Here is a 22,456-nt window from a genome sequence, read left to right as displayed (position 1 = left end):
TGAAATCCAACAACAAGAGCACCTTCCATTTTTACATGCAGCACTTGAAGCCTTCACTTCATGTGAAGCAATCCCCTCACCTCAGGGGTGGCCAAGCCCCCGTGGGCTAAAGATGCTTATCCAAGCCTGTCCTTTTTTTAGCTGAAAGATTGTTCCACCAAGTGCCTTTAAAAGAATCTGTTCACGGCAAAACTCTCAAAGCTGCTCACTGATCACTGACAGAAAGCATGACCAATTCTTTCCAATTGTACATAATGAGAGATAGTGGGGATTATAGCGCCATTTTCAGCCCACTTAGTAGTTAGGAGTAGTTAGGAGTAATTCAAAATTCAATTTAGTTCAATATTCAGCAATCATTTCAAAGCAATGTGGGATAACTGCCTGCAGAGTTATTTTAAATTAACAGTTAATGTGGGTATCAAAACTGAAACAGAGGCAAAGCTCCAGAATGTGCTGAATCCAGGTGCTACCCATGATAATTTATGACTGTGGATTTACCAGTCATTAAAATGTCCTATGGAAGTGGATAAGAATGTGAGGCATTGTAAAGTTGGCAGTATGGACTCAAACATTTGCACTCTATTAGCTTTAATTGTCTTAGCTTGAAGCAAAGCCTGCAATGAAAATGTAACAGATGGTGTTTCCTCAGTGTGTATCGGCGGACTGTGTGCCATGACGTGAGTGTAAGCCAGGGGAGGATTGCCTTTTTACATCCAGGGATACAGAGCGAGACCTGGCAACATGACATGGGCAACAACAGTCAGAGGGCAGCAATACAGCCACATGTGCCTCAACACAGGAAATATTTGACTGTTTACAGGAAGTGTTTGATGAAGGAATGCGGCATTTGTCTGGATTCGGTCACTGATGACGACTTTTCCTGATTTTTTAATAACAGGCAGACATTCCATAGATAAGTGTAACGCACGTGAATGGAAAAGGTATCTTTGCATTTCCTCTGAGCCAACGTTTCTTTTGAAATATCAGTCAGACTGTACTGCAGAAATTGTCAACAGGTGGCCTCAACCGTGGCTAAATTAGTTCACTGATTTCCACTGAAAGATTTGCTGCATTATTTACTGTATTCACAATTAATGTGTTTCCTGTTTATCAACCGCTTCTATATAAAGCTCCTGATTTCAGAAATGCTAATGAAGTGTGCGGATGTTTGTTTGTATTGTTGTTTGATGATTGAATAAGCAGTGGCAGGCTGCTCGTGTTGTTATTGTTGTGCAAAGTGAACTCCATGCTTCCGCTTCCATTTCCACTTCCACAGCTTCCATCAGATACAGCGCACCTTTATTAAAATGGAAAACAAATCAAACCTCCGTCAAGATAAGAGTCACAGTCAACAGCTTGAGTGAATGCAGAATGTCAATCCGAGATCAGGTCATGGTTGCTAATTAGCTTCTCCAGAGGAATCAGCAATGAGAGAAGAAAATGTGACATCTTCATTAGGACATTTCAAAGTCGTTTTTTTTTGAAGATATGAATATCTGAGCTATGTTTTGCTTGTCTGAAGCTTTAAACAAATGTGATTCTCCCCTCAGGCGGCCTGTGCTTCATATCATGAAATGTCAAGAATCAGAGGCTTGGTGGATTAACTTATCTGCCTTTAATCGTGACATTATCAGCAGCACTGCAAATTCAGCTGAGAAATGTTCTGGGCTCGCCAAAGCCCCCTGGAAGATTGGGCAGCAATTTTCTGCCAGTCTGTGGTTCTCATTCTGTCGTATTGCTTCAGAGCAACCGCACACATACACACATTTTTTGCAATTTCATACTTGCATGAAGAGTTCCTAGTAATCATTAAAAGACTATAAAAAACGATGTTGCCCTGAAATGCAGCAGTTAACAATTACCTTAGACACTTTCTGCAAAACACATTATGACAGACAGGAGGTCTGTTTATTCCTTCATTTGAACACCAGCCGGGGTTTATCTGCTCTAACGTTGGACAGGCTCTGAACTCAGTCATAAACTGAGAATTATCACAAATGCTTGACATCAGTGTGCTGCCAGTCCAGAGAGGAAAGCAATTTACACAACAGTAATCACATAAATACAAATGAACTTCTCATCTTCCTCCCATTCTTCTTTCTACTTTGACAGATTCATCCTCAGTAGTGTCATTTTAAATCCCCCCCCCCCAAAAAAACTTCACGATCCGAAATTATTAGATTTTTCATTATGAGCTTCCAAATCGTTTTCACTGCTGCTCTTTTGCTGGGAATCAACTAGACGAATTATCCCCTGGGACCATATGCTGGGGTGTTACGTGACTCTCCTACAGTTGTCTCTATAATCAGTCCAATATGTCTCATCAGTCTTTGGATGCAAAGTGGCGTGCAGATTAGGGAAAGATGCGTTTCAAGATGACAATTCACTGTAACCGCCTAGATAAAAAGGCAACTTTTTATTTCCAGGGAGCTCTGTTCACCAGCAGGTTTATTAATCATGTTATCCCTGTCAAGTGACCATCTTAGGAGGGCAGACTTTTATCCTGTAATGTTGCACCTGCAGGACGTGTGTTTTAAAAAAAATCCATTCACATCACAGAGTAGGTCTTCAAATCAGGCAGCGTTCTCATATTTTACTGTACATTTGTCACCCTGGTTTGCAGCAAGGGCAGGATCAGATTCAAACTACAAACATGCTTCGCACCCTCATAAGCCTGTCAAATGCAGATTCTACATAGATATTGTACAACAACAAATAGGGGTCTTTTGAATCCATCTGCACTCTCCGTCGTCTAATCAGCAATAAAAATCTACTGAGGGTTTTTCTCCAGGTGGCAGGTGATACCAACCCAGCTTCTGACATCATCCTCAGAGCTCCATGTTTCGCTGCTATTGTTGAATTCCTCACCTTTAACTTTGCTGTTCTCGCTGTGCATTGGGAGGTGCTGCAGAGAGGGGAATTGGTGGCGGCATGCCAGCTTTTCACATGCTCCCATGCACTTAAAAATACCAATCTCCTGGTGCCTGAGTGCACTATTCTTCAGGAGTGTTTTTTTTCTCTCAGTATGCAGAAGATATGATGATCATCCAACCTTCCTTTATTGTAACAGAGGATCAGAGTCAAAACAAGCTAAAAAGAGGAGGCGCAGTATCCAGAATCTCTTCCCGTTTAATATTGTTGCAGTCATCACAGGTTTAATCTGTCTGAACAGTGGCATGTAGTTTGGAAATGGCTCATTTGTTTCTTATGGACGCTGTTTTTTTTAAGTGCTTGGGACTGAGCATGCTGAAGCTTGGTCTTGCTGACATACAGTAAGACAGAGAAATGTGACTTGACAGATGAAAGATAAGGAAATGTTTTTTCTGGAGGAGAAGACAGACTCTGAAAACAGACATGAGGTATCTTTGAAAGCTCACAAAGCCTGAGTCTTTACTGCGAAGTGAAGGAGCTGAAGATCAACGTCTGCCGGAACCCAGCTCACTGAACCTTTCACGAAAATCACAAATTTCTTCCGCCTTGATAAAAGTTGCGGGATGTTTAAAGAGCAAGAGAAGTGCTCCTTTGAAAACAGGTTCACCGTTAGAAAAACATTACTTTTACCTGTAACAGAAGAACCTCAACTCTTATACCCCTTTGTATAGAAGCATGTTTTTATTTGTGCACCTCACTGTTGGATTTTTCCTCTTTGATGTTCATATGTCAACACTTTCTTTAACAAACTCCCAACAAAACAAATCTCACCTCAACTTCCACCTGTAGAGATGATGATCTGATCACACTTTGGAGCACAATGTTGCTTTGTATATTTATGGAGAAAATCTGATCTTCTTGAAAGGCTGGGGAAATTCTGTATTTTTGTTATTGGCAACAAAATCTTGTGAAAAGACCAGAAAATGCAGTGCATTAGTTCGCAAGCTTTCAAACTTTCCAAGCCTGTCTTTGGCTGTCAGCCCAAAGCTTATTTGTTTCTACTGAAAACGTAAAGCTTTAAAAATGGATCAGAAACGTTACTTTTTTTTTTACAAAAGGTTCAGTAAATTCACAAAACAGCTGGGCAGTGACGTTGAAACAAAAACAACAAAACCAATCGCATTGATCTGAGAAAAGTGGAGAGGTCTTTAGAAATGTGTTTCAAGTGGGAAAGTTGCTACCAGTCATGCTTCCGCGTGTCATGGTAATATCCAGGAAGACTCCGTTTCCATCTCCCATTTAGCACATTTTTTATAAAAGACAAAAACCACCTCAAGTGAGCATAAACGTTTTTTTATAATTTTGCCAATTCTATCAACCTTTCCAAATGCAATACTTCAAAATGCTCATAAAAAAAGGTTGATGAATACATGATTTCTGACGCCTGTGTTCTCGCTCGCTCCTCTCCGAATCCGCCCTGTCTTTGTTGTCCCCGGAGTCCTGGTCGGAGCCGCTGTAAATCACCTCACCACTATATTCCCTGTCATCAAACTGGCCTCCATTTAGTCACGGAGGCTGTGTTCGCTCCTGATCCAGCCATGTTCACTGAGCCCAAGTCTGTTGCCCATTTGCCCGACTCCAGTTCTGGCACTCATTCCAGACTCAGTCAGCTAATAGGACCGCTAAGTTAATTGCAGGGCTAACTGAGCTAGCAAACGCCAATTAGCAGTAGTTATGACCTGATATGTGATATGTTGCCCCCTATTTTTTTAAATTCAACAGATGGAGAGAAGTCTCAATTATTAAACAATGCACCCTTAAAATCTGGCCACACCAGTGTGTAACTTTTGGCCATGTTGGCGGCATGGACTGTATTTAAGAAATGGATGTAGTCTTCGTGACGTCACCCGTTGGTTTGTTGACTACTGTTTTGAAGCCTTGAGTTTGACCAACAGGGCGCTGCCATGTTGAGTTTTTTCAACCAGTGGCACCAGACGTGACCATATTTGGACGAGACAGTTAATGGCCGTGTGCAGAGCTAGCTAGCTTGTTTGTGCATCTGTAATTCACCTTAACTGTAATCTTAACAGGGCTGATCATTTTGTCTAGCGAACAACAGTCTTAAAAATAAATGCACTCACCAGAGAAAGTGAACAGCCAACTCCTAACAAGCTTTTTCAATAACGCTGGTTAGATTAGATTTACACAGCCATTATTTCTAATGGAGCTGGACTTCTTTTTGCAACCAGAAGCATCGCCCCCTGCTGGCCGTTCAGTAGAATACACGTTTAAGGAACTTTCATGTTCGCATCAGATCGCTGACCGGAAGCTTCCGGCTAGGTTGGCGGTTAGTTTTCCAGCTACAGTAACTGACCAAATAGCCCTGTGAGTAGTTATATCACCAATTTTCTAAAATCACACATTTGTAATAATTCTTAATACCACTTATTTGCTCAGAGAAGACACTACAGCATGCTGGCATGGGAATCATGATTAATTCATGAAACAGCTTAATTATTGGTATCATTAGTATAATCGCTTGATATATTATGGTGATTATGGTGGGACATTAACAGCTCAAATGCCTCTTGTGCCTACTGTGATTGATTTTCTTCATACTTCTACACAGTGTAATGGTGTACTGCTTCTTAAGGTTGGAAGACTTTGAAATGCTGCTGTAAATAAATGGAGGAAAAAGAACTTATTTTACGACTGACTCTCAGTTGAACATGAGCAAGTAAAGTGAGGGTAACTTAAAGAACAAAGTCGGGAAACTCTGACAATGTTTTGAAGTCACTGTTCTTTTGTGTCTTATCTATCTGTAAAATTTCTCTTTGATGTCTTGTCACCTTCCCCCATTATGAATTCTCTTTGCTCTTTCCGGGAAGAAAAACTTGACAATCCTTCATTTCAAAATCCCCCTTTTTTATTTTTCCGATATGTGCAATCAAAGTAAATTATTCATGGTCACACAGACTATAAAGTTTAAACAGATCTGGTGACTATTTCCCCAGCTGCTATTGTTATGAACAAAAAGAGTAAAAGGGCAAGAAAAGGCAACTTCATTAATGACACGTTATGTTTTATGGTGTACTTGGAACTTCAAGTATCCTGAGCATAATTTGTTTCTGCTTTATGTGAGCCACCCCGGTCCCCACCTGGCTCTGTTGGGGTAGATGAAGGGCATTTCTCGACATGAGCTTTGAGACCCATTAAAAAGGCTTTTATATGTACGTCAATGAGATGCAGACGGAGAGCACCTGACAGTTGAATGAAAGCTCATATTCCTTAAATTCTTTTCTCTACTGTTTGCTTTCCTTACTTGACAAATAGTAGGACACAATATTTATGGATGGCATCGACAAATAGATTGGAAAAGTAAAAGAGTTAGTGATGCGTCTCCGCCAACAAAGTCTACTTGCCATTCAAAAAAAAGGAAAAAAGAAATATGGTTGTTTCTTTGTGCTGCTGCCATTTTAAAGAAGTTAAATACGACTGTGAAGAGTTTAAAAAAGAGAAAAGAGACAAGAAAGACGAACAAAAAGGGAAATGGAGTCAGCGAAGGATATGCTGCCCTTTGTACTTTTGGCATGTTGGCGGCACTTGATGAATGGACGTCTCGGAAGGAACCGTGTCTCCTCACAGGGAACGCCTGACCTCTCTTAGTTACGTAGCAACTACATGTTTGGTGTTAGGAATTGTATTTCACATAATTTTTATCTACGAATGCACACAGCCATAAATCTAAAGCAGACGTGTGTTTCATTAAACAAGAAGGATAATTTTTTCTTAACTCTTTCTTTCTTAACTCTTGGGCATATGTTGGAGGTCAATTGAACAGTTCCTGCTATTTGGTTTCACTAACTGCCAGACATTGTTTTCTGGCATTAGATCTGACACAGTCCAACAAATGGCAAATGCCTCAGTATAAACTCTCCCCACCAACCCACCAAACACATGAACACACACAACCACTCAGCATATCAACACTGGGAGGCTGGAGTCTTTCACACCAGAGCCAAGCCTTTTAGTGCTGTGATGTAAACATGTAGCTACATACAATTAACACATTTTCACTGTAACAAATCACTAAAACACTTGTTTTAATCTTTTATTTTGAGAAGAAGGGATGATGTCTAAAAAAAAGTCTAAAATGCCTGCAGATAAATTGAATTATTTTTTCATATCACTAATTTGGATTCAGTAGCTTCAGGGGACCTTTAAAAGTAATTATGAGAAACTGTATTGTGGTTGTTGCGCAGCACATTTCAGCCTCCCCATGGATTCGACAACCTTTAGATTCCCTGTTTTCGGTTATTTTGTAGTACAGTAATCAAGCTCTCCACTACAGACAGCTTAAAGTCAAAATTTTGTGGGAAAAACTTTCACAAGAAAAAGTACAGATAAAAAAGTCCAGAGGAATGTGCATTTTTAAAATGCACATTTAAGTAGTTTAGTCATATTTGGTGATTAGAGATCTAGAATGAAAAGAAATCAGTGCTGTAAAACTAAAAACACACTTCAAAGGTCTTCCTACTTCTAAATTGGTCATTTGGCTCTTTGATGTTATAAAGTTATGAACGTGATACTGATGACCAGGCTGGTATTCGGAATTTGCAGCATGTTATGGATCTGGCTGAACTGGATGTTGGTTTCCTGTTTCTTCTGCTTCAGGTTTCAGCTGTTGGAGACCTTTAACATTCCTATCAAACCATTAAAGCACACTACAAACTCAACAGATGAACCCAAAGACACCTCCTCACCACCCTGATCACAGTCATTTGGGTCTGCAGTCTGGATGTGCAGCCTAGTATACCTAGGAATTATGTCCATATTGGACCCCACAATTTACGTTTAATGCCAACATTCAGTACCAAAGCAGGAACCAGTGTACCCTACCATATAGCGAGGTGAAAAGTAATGGTGTGGAGGTTGCGGTGGTGAATGGGCGCGTCGTGTGTCTGACTTTTGTTGAGAAGACAAGATTGAGATTCTATTACAGAGCTGTAATAATGTTGTCTTTCCTCCTGTTCATACTGGCCATTAAGAGATTCCTTTCCAATGTGTTTCCAATGTAAATGTGGGACAAAATCCAGTTCTTTTGTGAAAAAATATATTCCAAAGTTAATATTAGACTTCAGCAGTTTGTGTTAGTCAAAGTTACATAGTTGCACACGATTTATGAAAAAAATTCCCCTCTTACTTACCTCTTACTAGCTCAGTGTGAGTTCAACCGTGAACTTTCTTTATGCTTCATTCACAACTCTCTCTCTCTCTCTCCCATACACTCTCTCTCTGTCCCCGCTTTTCTAATCAGCTGACTATTTTTATGTAAACCAACCCAGCCAATCATATAGTCGATGTCAAACTTGAAATCAGTTCTCCTCTCTCTGCTGCTGTCAGCTGTCATTTCAGTGCTAAATCACTGTGGGCCTCCTCTACCCCATTCACCTCCACTTCATCATATCCAGGCCCAGGTCGAGCTCATCAGAAGTCCCCTCTTCATCACAACCAGATCTTTAGCGTCTATTCTATTCTATACCATTTAACAACTTCATCACCCCCTTTAAAAACCATGATGTCACAATGTCACGATAGGGTCAAATTGACCAATTTTTTATATTCATTCTCCTGATTGAACAGTTGTTATTGACCGCAGCTCAACAAGAAAATATGGAAAACACAGGGAGAAACTTTTGTACTAAACACACTGTAACTTGAGGAGTCACACTTGATTTGTCTAAAACAGAACACTGAACACACATATTAGCTTCAGATTAATTTTGGAATGGATTTTTGTTGTGGATTTTTTACTTTGTAAGCATGTTAGGAAGAAAACTCTTCATGGCCTGTATGAACATGAGCAATGGGTTACTGCAAGGAAAAACTGTTTCTAGTGACTGGAAAAATTGTAACCCTACCCTTTAACCCTGCTTTAGTTTCTTAACGCTTTTGCTAACTTTAGCAATACTGTAGTTACCATGTAGAGATACTCTTAAAATCAAGAACACACAGAACACATGAAAATGATTTTGCAGTCGTTTGCAGAATTGTTTTGAAACGATGGCATAAGGTTCGAGTGGAACTGGCAAATGATATGATATTGTAATATCAAAACATTTTGTTAATTTACAGAACTTGTATACATCATTTTCTGTATTTTCAAAATGTTATGTTTAGGTAACATAAAAAGTTAGGTTTGAGTTTTTGGGAAATGACTTGGTGTCAGGTTAAATAAGACTCAGAGTAGAATTTCTGAAGTTTATAGCTAGATATTAAACCCAGATCAATAGACTTGAAGACAAATCACCCACCCCGTTAACCACCGTCACTTACAGTACATCAAATGATTTCTACCACCTGTGTTAATCAAACTTCACATAATCTCTTTCCATTTAAATACAGTGCTCATTCCAGAGTGAACTGTCAAGCTGCAACACCAGATCTTTATTTTGAAATGTGTTGTACATTAAGTAAACACTCAGCTTTGCACTACTGTACTTACTTACATTTTCAGGGCTTTTTTCTGTCTGCACTTCTCTTTTAAATCTAACAAACAAACCAACCAAAACCTGAAGTGATTTGTATACCCTATCTTTGCCTTCATTCGGTAACTCATTTCCTTTTTGGAACACTGTTTGTGGTTGAGTGGTTAAGTATCTCCATGTCTGGATTTCAGCACCAGCACCAGAGCTTTCTGACAGCTCTGCCGTGAACCATCACAGCTCTCCTGTGGAGGCATAGCGGTGACTTGGTCACCCTGGGAAAACCATGACCGATGTTCTCTGGGCCGAGGTGTCCAACATGGCAGCACTCTGATCGCCACTCCACTTGGTTTAAATGAGAGCAGGCGAGTGAAGCATTTTCCTGATGTGTTTGTGATCAAATGAGTGGTCGGGTCGCTTGGTGCTCCCTCATTATCTGGACACTGCGCCTGCTCTGCGCTGTGGGAAGCTTTCCAGCTCAGATATGGTATGGCTGGTATGTTTCATGTTGGGTGTCACTTTAAAGCATACATTCCAATTGAAGTGATGCTGTTGTTGTTTGAAAACCTTGTTTCTTCAAATTTTGATGATGATTGTGAAAAACATTTAAGTAAGTAAGTATCCATATCTTTGAGTTTTTTCTAACCAATAGAGATTAATATTACATAGGCCAGTTATTCTTGCAGAAATTCTGTATTACTGTTCTCTTACAAATGTTTATACCATGTCAATTTAATATTTTAATAATTATATATTTTATTATATGTGATTTTATTGTTATGCAGGTCACCAAAGCAAATTCCTTGTACATGTAAACCTACGTGTCAAATAAGCTGATTCTGAAGAGAAACAGCTGTGTGAACAGAAGAATAGAAGGTATCATCTCAAGATTTATGGAAAATGTCCCTATACGATATAATTCTAAGTGTGTGAAATAAGCTCTATTCTCTGTTTTTGGGATGCGTTTTCAACCCATATAAAGTTATTTTCACACTCTGCCTCTCTGAGCAGCAGTTGCAGCGTGCCTCTGTGGGTAGCTGGAATGGTTTGTTTGTTGCACGTGAAGGTCTGAGCTGTTTTCTGTAGATGTTTATTCAGCGTGGCACGGCTTCAAAAAAAGTCCAAGTGAGACCTCTCTCTCTGTGGTTGGCAGTTTATAAATTGATTGATTTATGTGGTTCGGGAAGATTGCACCCGTTATATATTTAGAGCAATCAAATCAGCAATTATGTGGCTTCAAATTTCATGTTTGCGCCTAGCTGTGACAAGCTCAACTGTACTCAGATGTCTGGTTGGATTTAATGTCTGTTGAAAAAGGCTGATTGCCTGGCATTATGACAAAAGATAATGCTAAACATAACTTGTTGACACGACAGAAGCAAATCCATTGTTGTTAATAAATATAGTATATATATCTTTCACGTATTTCATGATAACATGCACATCTTCCATCAATTTCTCCATCATAAGTCATTCCTGTAGATCTTCTGCATTTGAGTGGAAAACGTCTCATACTCCATTTTCTCAGCTCTACAACCGGAGTCATGAATATACACTTGGGTGAAAACATTGAGGCCCCAGTGAGGAACAAATCATGAAAATAGCAGGAGATGTAATATATTCTATATTAGATTACATGTAGGACGGGTACTGTATATTTTCTTTAGTGTACCACCTGTCCAAGAGAAATTATGGAACCAGATCCCTCTTTTATGGAGTCTATTTTTACTGGTGGGAAGACTGGGAATTTAATATATAATGTTAAAGGTAACCTGTGGAATTTCTGACCACTAGTGGTGCCATGGAGCAGTTTTTTTTTTGCATTTTGTTTGATGATCAGGTTCTCACTTTGTATCTTGTTTTACACTAGGACATGCAAGACGATGCACATGCACTCGCACACACAGTCCACTTTCCTGCTGAATGTCATCATTGACCATCATTATAAAAGATACATCTGTAAAACTGTTAGGACAAATCCAACTGCAAGCTATCTTTATGTGAAGGACATCATCTCAGTGTAAAGACAGGCTGGGGGAGACATTTTTTGGCATATGTGCTGGGTGAGCAGTCTTCATTGGAATGAACGGATCCTATCCTAACTGCTTTGTAACCATGGTAATAAGGGTTAGGAACTGATTTAGGAAAAAGGCCATTACAGTTCCTAAATGAATATTCCTTTCCTAACTTTAGATAAGAAAAGTGTATTACAGAAGCATCCTAACTTCTTAAAATCTTAAATAAACTCTCCTAACTTTAGGAGAACTGTTAAGCAGTCCTAACTTTTACTTTTCCACCAGGTAGTGTTTAATAACTTGTTTAATCCACATGGTTGCTCTTTAATTGCTTTTACAAAATCAACAAAATGTCAACAGGCGGAACTTAACTGATTCTACCGATGTGTTTGATGTGTTTGACAAAACCCTCGTTAGTAGAAAGACTCTAGCCGATATAATGCTAGATCTCAAATATGTAACGTAATGTAAAGGCTATATGTAACAAAAGGATCCTAATGCAAGTCTTTGATAGGAGGAGATCGTTAAATTCAAGAAATACATGAAAAACATGATGACGTTAGCCCGCAGCCTTTATTATTATTAGCCTAACTTTCCCGAGCAGAGTAGCCTTCTGCCGGGGTCAGTGAGGGAGCACAGGAGGAGCCACCAGCGGTTTCATCTGCTCTTTGGACACAACAGTTAACTGTGTCTTCATATCACTGTAAATGGACATTTTCTTTTTGACAGCATCAGCGCTCTGCTAGCTGCCGGATATGCGGCACAGACTGTGTCCACTATTTTAGCCCACTCTCTCTCTGTAATCTCCCCAGTTAAGCATTATGTAGATTTGGATTTCTCGATGAGGTTACCAACACTTCTAAGTCATCTGACTTGATGTTCAATGATAGTTGTTGTTTCTGCTCCATTTTCAGTGTATGTTTCATTAAAAAAAAGACCAAAAAACAGCGATTAAAAGACGTTTAGCTCGGCGAAATGAGTAAAGTGGCATCAGTTGCTAGGTAACAGACATAAAAGTTGATAACTGATGTTGGATTGAGTGTTGGATTGACGATAGGATTCCTAAAGTTAGTTAGGATTTTCTTCTGTAATACCAAATTGAGAAAAATCCTATCTTAGACTCTTCCTATCTTAACTTAAGACTTAAGACAGGAACTTGATGTAATACGGCCCCTGTTTCCAATTCTCATAATATATCCGTGAACATGACCCAAAGTAGAGAAAGGTAATGTTTTTATAAAATCTTACTTTGAAACTTGGAAATACATTGCCGGCTATTTCTGAGCATCCAATCCCCCTTTGTAATGGTAAACAAAACTACCATTTACCTTAAAGACTGGCCAATTCTATCAAATGTCAGGGGGCAACATGACATCCCTCCCTCAGTTTCAAGCTATTTAATATATTGACAGCTGGTTGTTATAATGTGCCAGCAAAAAGCAGGGAAGAAGAAGGAGACTGATCCCTGATGCAAACCTGTATGCAAGCATTGCCAGTTTCTAAATATATATATCTATATACGTATATATATAGATATATATATATAACTACCTAACTATCAAACTTTTCAAGGAAATAAAGACATTCACATTCAATATCAGAATCTGAATAAGAATATTGTTAAGTCTTGTTAGGAGACACACACTGAGAAATACTACATACGGTATATAGCCTACTTTACTGTTTTACAACAAAACTCTACAGGTTTCATTTTGATTTTATGAAGTTCAATTAAGAAATAAAAAGGATTTTAACCTTTTAAAGAAAAAAATTTAAAGTAACCATGTGCAGTTTTTAACCACTAGCAGTGCTACTGTGTATTGGTTTGATGAGTGGGTCCCTATTTTGTTTGTATTCCATGCACACACATATGAGGACACAGATAAATCAACATGACGCGCATTCCTGATTCACGCTGTTCTACTGATCAGCTGTTGCCAAGAAAAGTAGCGTTGCATCAGGAAAGGCAGGGCAGAAAAATACTGCAAGAAAGCAAACATGATGTAAACAATGTAGGTTTAAAAATGTATTGAACATGTTTGTTAGGCCTCAAGGATACATTATGTTTTAGTGAAATACAGTGTATGTACTGTAAAGACAACTACATTTGTTTACAACAAAACTCCATGGGGTACCTTTAATGTAAAAATAACAGTCAACAAGGATGTTCATGTTTGTACTTCCAACTATGGTGATCATAGAAAATGCTACCTACATTGATCCATAAATCACATCTATTACCATTGATCAAAGCTAAGTGGAGGTTCCTGTTGTCTAATTCAAAATCTTCTGCAGCTCTAATGCTCTAACAGGTATGGCACTGCATGCAAAAGCCCAAGGGCAAACAAGATGGGGGTGGGTGGACAAAACTTTGGTGTAGGCCATCTGTGTGCTATTTAGTCCAGTCCCAGCAGTCATGGCTGCTTAATTCAAAAACTGTCAGGGAGTGTCATTAGGTGCAGCCATTTAAAAGCTTCAAATTTCATTAGCCACAGGAAGGGCCACATTACCCTTAGGATTAATGTCAGGTTTTGCAGTTCAATGTTACCAGTAGTGGACTGCATTAATGTGACTGGGTTGACCCTCTTGTTTTAATACACCCCAACTCATTAAGCATTATGTAGAGCTAGAGCAGCCCTTAAATAGCCCGTTAATTATGGACATTTTGTACAAGCAACATTCTTTTTACACCTCAAAAATCTCAAAAATCGCCCACCACTTCCTGCGCAGGCAAAGATTCAATTACAGAGCACTAAATCTTCAGCTGAGGGCAGTTATCTGCCAGTCCACAGCCAAATGTTTTGTTTATACTCTTCAAGGCAGCATTGCTCCCAGTGTTGCATCATCATGGTTGTTTCATAACAAGTTGTGCTCTACAGTGTCTCGATGATGTGGGGTGGGTGGCGTGCATTGTAGATGTGGCACCATACTGAACATGTCAGGAACTGTCCTGTCAGGAAGCCTGAGCCACGAGCTCACTATCTAGAGAAAGACAGAGCTGAGTCACCGCGTAGTGAGACGCCTAGAAAAAGATAACTGACTGAGGATGAGCTGAGTCATCACTCTTCCTGTTTTAATTAGGCAACAAGGGCCCCTTAAGCAGCCAATCATCTCATCTGCTTCCTTCCCTCCAATGACTACAGACAGGGAATTGTGTTAGTTAGACGATGTCTTGAATTTTAGCAGCTCAGTTGCATTTTCTTGCAGGAGGTTTCAATATCATATTTAACCATACTTGCTTAATAAGGAACATAAAACTGTCAGCACTGGTGAAGCAAACAAGACGTAATCGAACAACGTGCAGCGCGCTCTGCTGTTTTGCTACATCATGTTGACATCTTTCCAAGGCTGGAGGCTATGAATGTAATATGTTCTGTCCTCCTGAGGGGCGGCGTCACTGTTGGTTGGAGGGTCACAGAGCCGCTGTGTTTCATCACTTACCCATTCATCACAATGTCACCCAAGTGCCTGCGTGTCAGGACTCTCAGAGTGCGTTACCGGTTGTGAGAGGGGTCTGAATTTTGGGGGCTTTTAATCATGAAATGATCGCAACCAGTCATGATTCATGGTGTGGTCTGGTTGTCATAATATATGTTGAGCTCCAGAAGCAGCATCGTAAGGTTGAAATCTATACTCCCCCTCCTGAGAGCTATACCTGCACCGATGGGATCTGTTTCCTCGGCAGAGTGGAGGCCCAGAGTTTTGAAAGATCTCAAGAGGCAGAACAATATAAATGTTTGAAAGGCAGTTTGGACTCAATTCCCTTTCATCTTTTTTCCTTCACACAAAATCTGCAGACAGTTTTTTGTGTCAGCCAGAGGGGGTTAGACCTTTGTGGAGAAGCAGCAGTACTGCCATTCCGCTGACTTGGCAGTGAATCCATTTTTTGCAATTAACACTTTGTTTATCCTCACTTTGGTGCCCAGTGGGCTCTGAGGTAAGCACATCATCTTTAAAGGGGGGGAGGGGGGGGGGGGCACCACCATTTAATGCCTTTTATTACTCGAGTGCAGCACAGTCAATATCTGTCAAAGCAGAGGATGTCAGACAGTTACTGTTTTCAAGTCCTAAATACAATCCAAATGTAACTTGATGTCAACCATACACTGTTACCCCTGAAAGCAATTTGTTATGTCATGTTTGATGTTGTAATGTGGAGTTTTATCCGCTGTCATCATCCTCTTACCAAACCAAAGGGTGGTTTTCTGTCTCATTGAGTTTTCCAGGAATGTTTCTTCAGGGTTTACCTCAGGAAATTGATTAATTAGGTGGTATAAGAGCACTATTTTCAGCAACACTTTACTATAGCATGTCCAAATAAAACAGCACACGGCTTCAGAAACTGCAGGACATTGGTCTAGTTAGAGGCATCATTAGGTGCTGGTGCCTTGTATGACTGTTCCACTCAGATAGATAGATATATACTTTATTTATTCCGAGGTTAATTCAAGTATCCAGTAGCATACGAAACATACATACATTAAACATACATTAAACCGAAAATTAAAATAGAATTAAAATTAAAATAACTTATAACACAGTAGCCACAGTAAAAAAACAGTAAACAGTGCAAATGGAGTGCAGATGGAAGTAAAGAGTACAGATTTGTCTATTGTCCTCCCTGCCATGACTAGGAGCTGTTGTACAGTCTGATGGCCAGGGGGATGAAAGAGTTTTTAAGTCTGTTGGTGGAGTTGGGCTGGGACAGCAGTCTGCCACTGAACACACTCCTCTGCCCGATGAAGGTGTTGTGCAGAGGGTGGTGGGTGTTGTCCAGTATGGACAGCAGTTTGTCCAGGGTCCTTCTTTCTGTCACTGTCACTAGAGAGTCCAGCTCTGAGCCCACCACTGAGCCAGCTCTCCTCACCAGTCTGTCCAGTCGACCGGTGTCTCTCTTCTTGCTGCTTCCTCCCCAGCAAAATACAGCATAAAAGAGGACGCTGGCCACCACAGACTGGTAAAACTTCTGCAGCAGTTTTTTGCAGATGTTGAAGGACCCCAGTCTTCTCAGGAAGTACAGACGGCTCTGCCCTTTCCTGTGGAGAGTGTCCATATTTTCTGTCCAGTCTTGCTTGTCATCCAGCTGCAGCTCCAGATATTTGTAAGTCCTGACCACCTCCACATCGACCCCCTCGATGGACAAAGGTTGGAGATGTGGTTTCTTCCTTCTGAAGTCCACCACCATCTCCTTGGTCTTGGAGGTGTTCAGCTGCAGATGGTTGGTCCTGCACCACCTCACAAAGTCCTCTACCAGGCTCCTGTACTCCTCCTCCTGTCCATCCTTGATGCAGCCAACTATCACAGTATCGTCTGAGTATTTCTGCATGTGGCAGAGCCCGGTGTTATACTGGAAGTCAGACGTGTACAAGGTGAAGAGGACGGGAGAGAGCACGGTCCCCTGTGGTGCTCTGGTGCTGCTGACCACCGTGTCTGACGTGTGGCCCTTCAGTCTGACGTACTGTGGTCTCTCTGTGAAGTAGTCCGTAATCCATGTCACCAAGCGTGGGTCCACCCTCATCTCTGCCAGCTTGTCTCTCAGTAGGAGCGGCTGGATGGTGTCGAAGGCGCTGGAGAAATCAAAAAACACCATTCTCACAGCGCCGCTCTCCTTGTCCAGATGTGAGTAGGCCCTGTGGAGCAGATAGAGGATGGCATCCTCCACGCCCACCTTCTCCTGGTATCCAAACTGCAGTGGATCTTGTGCATGGTGAACCTGGGGTCTGAGGACATGTAGCAGCAGCCGTTCAAAGGTCTTCATGATGTGTGATGTCAGTGCTACTGGTCTGAAGTCACCCAGCTCCCTGGGGTGTTTTTTCTTGGGAACCAGGATGAGACATGAAGTCTTCCAGAGCACTGGGACCCTCCCCAGCTGCAGGCTCAGGTTGAAGACATGCTGGAGTGGCTCCCACAGTTCAGCAGAACAGGCTTTAAGCATCCTTGGACACACTCTATCCGAGCCTGCTGCTTTCCTTGGACGGAGCCTCCTCAGCTCTCTGCTCACCTGATCCTTGGTGATGGTGGTGGGTAGGGGTGTTGAACTGTCCATGTGTGTGGAGGGTGGGGGTGGTCTGCAGTCTGAGGTGGTGATGGACATGGTGGTGGCATTAGGGGAGGTGATGGACATGGGGGTGTGAAGTGGGCCATCGCTGGTTGTGGGAGCTGGAGTATCAAACCTGTTAAAAAACAGGTTTAGCTGGTTTCCTCTCCCAGCATCCCCCTCTCCTGCAATACTGCCCTTCTTCTTGCTGCCTGTGATGGTTTTCATGCCATCCCAGACCTCCCTCATGTTGTTGTACTGCAGCTTCTGTTCTACCTTCCTTCTGTATTCCTCCTTCGCCTCTCTCAGGTGGACCTTGAGTTCCCCCTGTACTCACTTCAGCTCATCTCTGTCACCATCCTTGAATGCCCTCTTCTTCCTGTTCAGGATGTCCTTGACATTACTGGTGATCCAAGGCTTGTTGTTTGGGAAGCAGCGTACCGTTCTGGTGGGGACCACAACGTCCATGCAGAAGTTCAGGTAGTCAGTAGTGCAGTGTGTGACCCCCTCAATGTCCTCACCATGTGCTTCCTGCAGGACGCTCCAGTCAGTACATTCAAAGCAGTCTCTCAGAGCCTCCGCTGCCTCAGGAGACCATTTCCTGAAGGAGCTTTTGGTCGTGGACTGTCTCTGGATCTGTGGTTTGTACTGTGGCATGAGCAGGACCAGGTTATGATCAGACTTTCCCAGTGGGGGGCAGAGCAGTGGCAATGTAAGCTTCCCTCACGTTGGCATACAGGAGGTCTAATGTCCTGTTCTTCCTGGTGGGAAGTACAAACTGGTGAAGGTCTGACAATGTGGAGTCTCTAGGCATGTAGTATGGTCTGAGACCCACCGCCAGCAACTCAATATCTCTGTTGCACACAATCTCCTTCACCGTAACATTCCCCTGGTTGCACCATCTGTTGTTGATAAACAGCGCGAGTCCCCCTCCTTTGCTTTTGCCGCTACGTCCACAGTCCTGGTCCGCTGTCACTGTAGTGAATCCAGGTAGATCCACATTAGCGTCCGGGGTGTTCTGGGTTAGCCAGGTTTCAGAGAGGCAAAGTAAACTGCTCTCCTTGCAACTGAATGTCCTGTCCGTCCTCACAAGGGCAGCCAGCTCATCCATCTTGTTGGTCAGACAGTTCACATTCCCCATCACTATCGACAGAACCGAGGGCTTGTACTTCCACCGCTTAGCCGCTAGCCTAGCCTTCACCTTCGCTCCAGCTCTGCAGCCTCGGTGCCTCTTCCTCAGCTCCACAGGTATGTGGTGGAAAATGCCGGCTCGTACCATTGTTTGGAGTGAAAGCAGCTTCTCCCTTGAATAAACAAGTTGTCCACTGCTATGTTGTCCGTAAAATGTAATTGTATCCATAGGATTTTATAAAGTTTTACTCAGCTAGTGTTATATAAAGAGTTAACGTTAAAGTTTAAAAAACACACTTAAAGTATTAAAAACAACACGACACGTACGGAGCTACTGGATCAGCTTCCTGCTCGCGCCGGTGCCGGAAGTAGAAACTGATAACTTTATTGTCAGCAAACACGTCCCGCTTTGCCTTTGGCATTCTGTATTTTATGATATAACTTTTTGTTTTAAAGGCTGCAAATGCAATCTAAAGATTCCACGCACCTTTGCTGTCAGTGAACACGTTGCACTTTGCCATTGGCTTACTGTATTTTATGATATAATTTTTTGTTTTAAAGACTGCAAATGCAATCTGAAGATTTCACGCAGCACTGTACTTGAAAGACATCATTTTCAGTATGGGAATGGCTTAAAGCAGGCATGTGATAGGGGAACATAGCAAGCTAGAGGAAAGGGGTTAGCACGCCCCAACACTCACACATGCACACACAATGAGGCCAGAGATTGAGAGTTACCAGGGACAGCTGAATTGATTTATTCTGAATTTCAAGCAGAATTTAGGTTAGATCTCAGGTTGTGTAGCCAAACGTTTCCGATACTTTTTAGTTTATCTCTCCCGTGCTGCTCTTACTGTGAAGTGAGCGTGCAATGTGATCTGATCTTGATCCACCTCTGTAGTAACTGGTAATGCTTTTTGCTGTACTAGTGCATTACATACAGACAGTACATACAGTATATGTAGTTAAAATACTTACAACATAAACTCCCTTTAAATTCCTCCCAAACTTCCAGCTCTGTTGCTCAGTAACCCATAATAACTGAGTACATACCTGAGTTATCTCCCAGATCGTTACCCCCTTATTCAGATTATATTCAGAAGAATTACTCTCTATGTTGCGGGACGTAATCTAAAGTGTTACCTAGTTACTAGATGACAGTTTAAACAATCAACTCCCTCATTAAATATATGGCCTGCAGTTTGAAGTAGCGCTAAATAGCTAAATAAGACTAATACTATGTTTCATGAAAATGTAATAATTTCTGATATTAGTGGAGGCGTTCTTTATTTCAGGTGAGGTTGGGCACCTCTACTATAAAGTGGTCTTGTTTTCTCTACTTCAGAAGACGTATCTCATTGAGTGTGTATGATATGCATCATCAACACTCAAAGGAGTTTTTAGTTTGAAACTCCATCCTGTGTTGACATAAACATAATCAATACAAGGCAAGTTAATTTGAATCATAACACCCTTGTTATCGCCAGAAAATTCAAAGTGGAATTAGGCAGAAAAGTGGGAACAAATGTGTTTTGTGTTGCAAACGATTGTGTTCTGGCCTTTGATGTGCTTTGCATGTCTGTAACTGCTGATAAACTGTGAAAAGACAATGTGGTGAATGGAAAGGACCTTGACCCACTTTAAACAACAAAGCTGTGCCATGGGAAATGAATGAAGGATAATTTAAAATAGAGCTGAGATGAAAGAAATACAACTAAAAAGGAACAATGCTTAAATATTCTTACTTTGGTCATTTTGAAGGCGTTGCCAACAAGTAGTGTAGTGTTCACTACAGTGGAAAAATCCTAATGAAGACTACACTTAAGTGTGAAGAGCTTATTGAGTTCTCCGTAGGAAGCATCCCCAGTGCATCGTTTAGAGCTGTGCTGTAGGCAGAGACTCCAATTACTGACCAAGTCCCACTTGGATGGCTCCTAACTGTGACCAGCAAATTAGAAAGAGAGAGAGAGAGAGAGAGAGAAAGGTAAGATGAAATTTTTGTTTGCAGCCCATACTGGCCTACAGGAAGCCAAAAAAGACAAATGTCAAGCAGAGTTTAACAAGTGCATTGCCTGAGCAGAGGGAGAGAGATAGGCAGTTCTTTGTTCATGAGTTGGACATGCTCCAAATGCTTGCTTCATAGGATGTTCTCCAATAATCCAGCAGTGAGCGGCTGATTTATGACCTGCATTAATGTTCTGACTGAACTTCCTGAACAAAATCTTCAACTTTAACTAAACCACATGGAGACGGGGAAATAACATCTCACAAAAATAGATGAAATTTTCTGGAAAGAGCATGAATGGGAATTGTGTGAGCTTGTTGAGTAACACCTGTGGCATTAAAGTGAAAAGTTTGCTAAGAAATCTGAATATATACCCATGGTATTTGTTTTGGCTTTTGTACTTGTACTGGTCTGAATTGTAATTACCACCACCCGCAGTTGTAGTAACGGCAGGAGGTCAGTGTAAGATTTCACACATAGACTATGTGCAGATAAGTGCATGGTGTGGTGCTGGGCCAAGAATGAGGAGTTGGTGAAATAATACTTCCCGTATTTGACTTTTGCAACATGGAGGAGTCACACTGTTGTAGTGAGGCATTAAACCACTGTTGATGAAAAATGGGATAAAAAAAATGATTCAGAGCCTGCAAACAAAACCAGTTATCTGGAGAATCACGGGCCAAGAGCAGATGCCTGCTGTAAATGAAAGCAGAGGGCCATCATCCTTTTTTGTGTCAATGAGCACTTTCAAGGGATCCCAGGCCCTTTCAGCTCATAACTTATTTCTGTTCTTCTACTGTTTTGACGTGATATCATGTTTCCCAAGACAGGAGCTTGTACACTCGGGATGGGAGAGGGATAAGAATGGATGTGCCACGTTTTGACATTGAAGTAAGATTACTCTGTTCCCTCCAAGCAGACACACATTAAACAAGTGGGAGATCAGGGAGGCAAAAAGGCACTTCCACATGGGGCTTAAGAGGCAGAAAGGACAGCTGGTTCACTCATCACTACTTTGCTGTGTCCTGGGCTTCTACAAACCCCAGGGACAGATTGCTTCTGCTTTAGTACTGATGTGCATTGAACAGTAACTGGTTAATGGAAATGCACTTTCTAATGTAGCTTAAGGTTTTCTATTTTTGTTTCGTAGTGGTGTAATTAACATAGATTAAATATAGATATAAATCGTTACTACGGGGGCCTGGGGATGGCTGTTTTGGTGTGGTCTTGTGAGATTTCCCTTTTTATTTGATTAATCTGGTAAAAAAAATTAAATATAATGTTGCTGCCATAGTAGAATGAGTAATTACTGCCTGTCAAACTTTCCGTTCTCACAAAGTTCTATGCAGTTTACAATAATATCGCACGAAATTCTTAGTAAGTTTTTTAAACAATGGCTCCTTCATTTCAGACAGAGATAGAAACACTACCTGGCTACCATTGATTTGCAACTATTGCTGGAGGATTTGATCACCTGTAGCTAGCTAACCAATTAAGTAAACGTTAGCTTCATGAGTTGGTGGTTGGAGCTGATGAGGCTGAAGCTGCAGATCACAGGCGAAAAGTCAGTTTACCAATCAATTGATGATGTGGAAAACATGGAAATGAAACTGCATTGTTCCTATATTTCAGTGTAGAGCTTGTTAGTCCTAGTATTTTAAGTATCATGACCTGTTTTTGGTTAAGGAAAGGCAAAATAAATTATATATATTTTAATATCTATAGCTATAATATAAATATTATTTATTGTTTGTTTTTGATCATCACCTCAGTGTCTTAGATAACCTCTAGTGACATTAGCTAGTCGCTCAATGTAGCACCAACGTTAGCCTGATTTTCACAGCTTAGCTAACGTTAACTTACTGTGGCTCTTTTTTACACTTGGTGCTTGGAAGTGCTGCTTGCTTTCACA

Source organism: Micropterus salmoides, unplaced genomic scaffold (genome assembly GCF_014851395.1).
Source record: "Micropterus salmoides isolate LMB-PRFRI ecotype aquatic unplaced genomic scaffold, ASM1485139v1 Ms_hic_scaffold_5, whole genome shotgun sequence".
Taxonomy (NCBI): Eukaryota; Metazoa; Chordata; class Actinopteri; order Centrarchiformes; family Centrarchidae; genus Micropterus; species Micropterus salmoides.
This window is presented reverse-complemented; position numbering follows the sequence as displayed.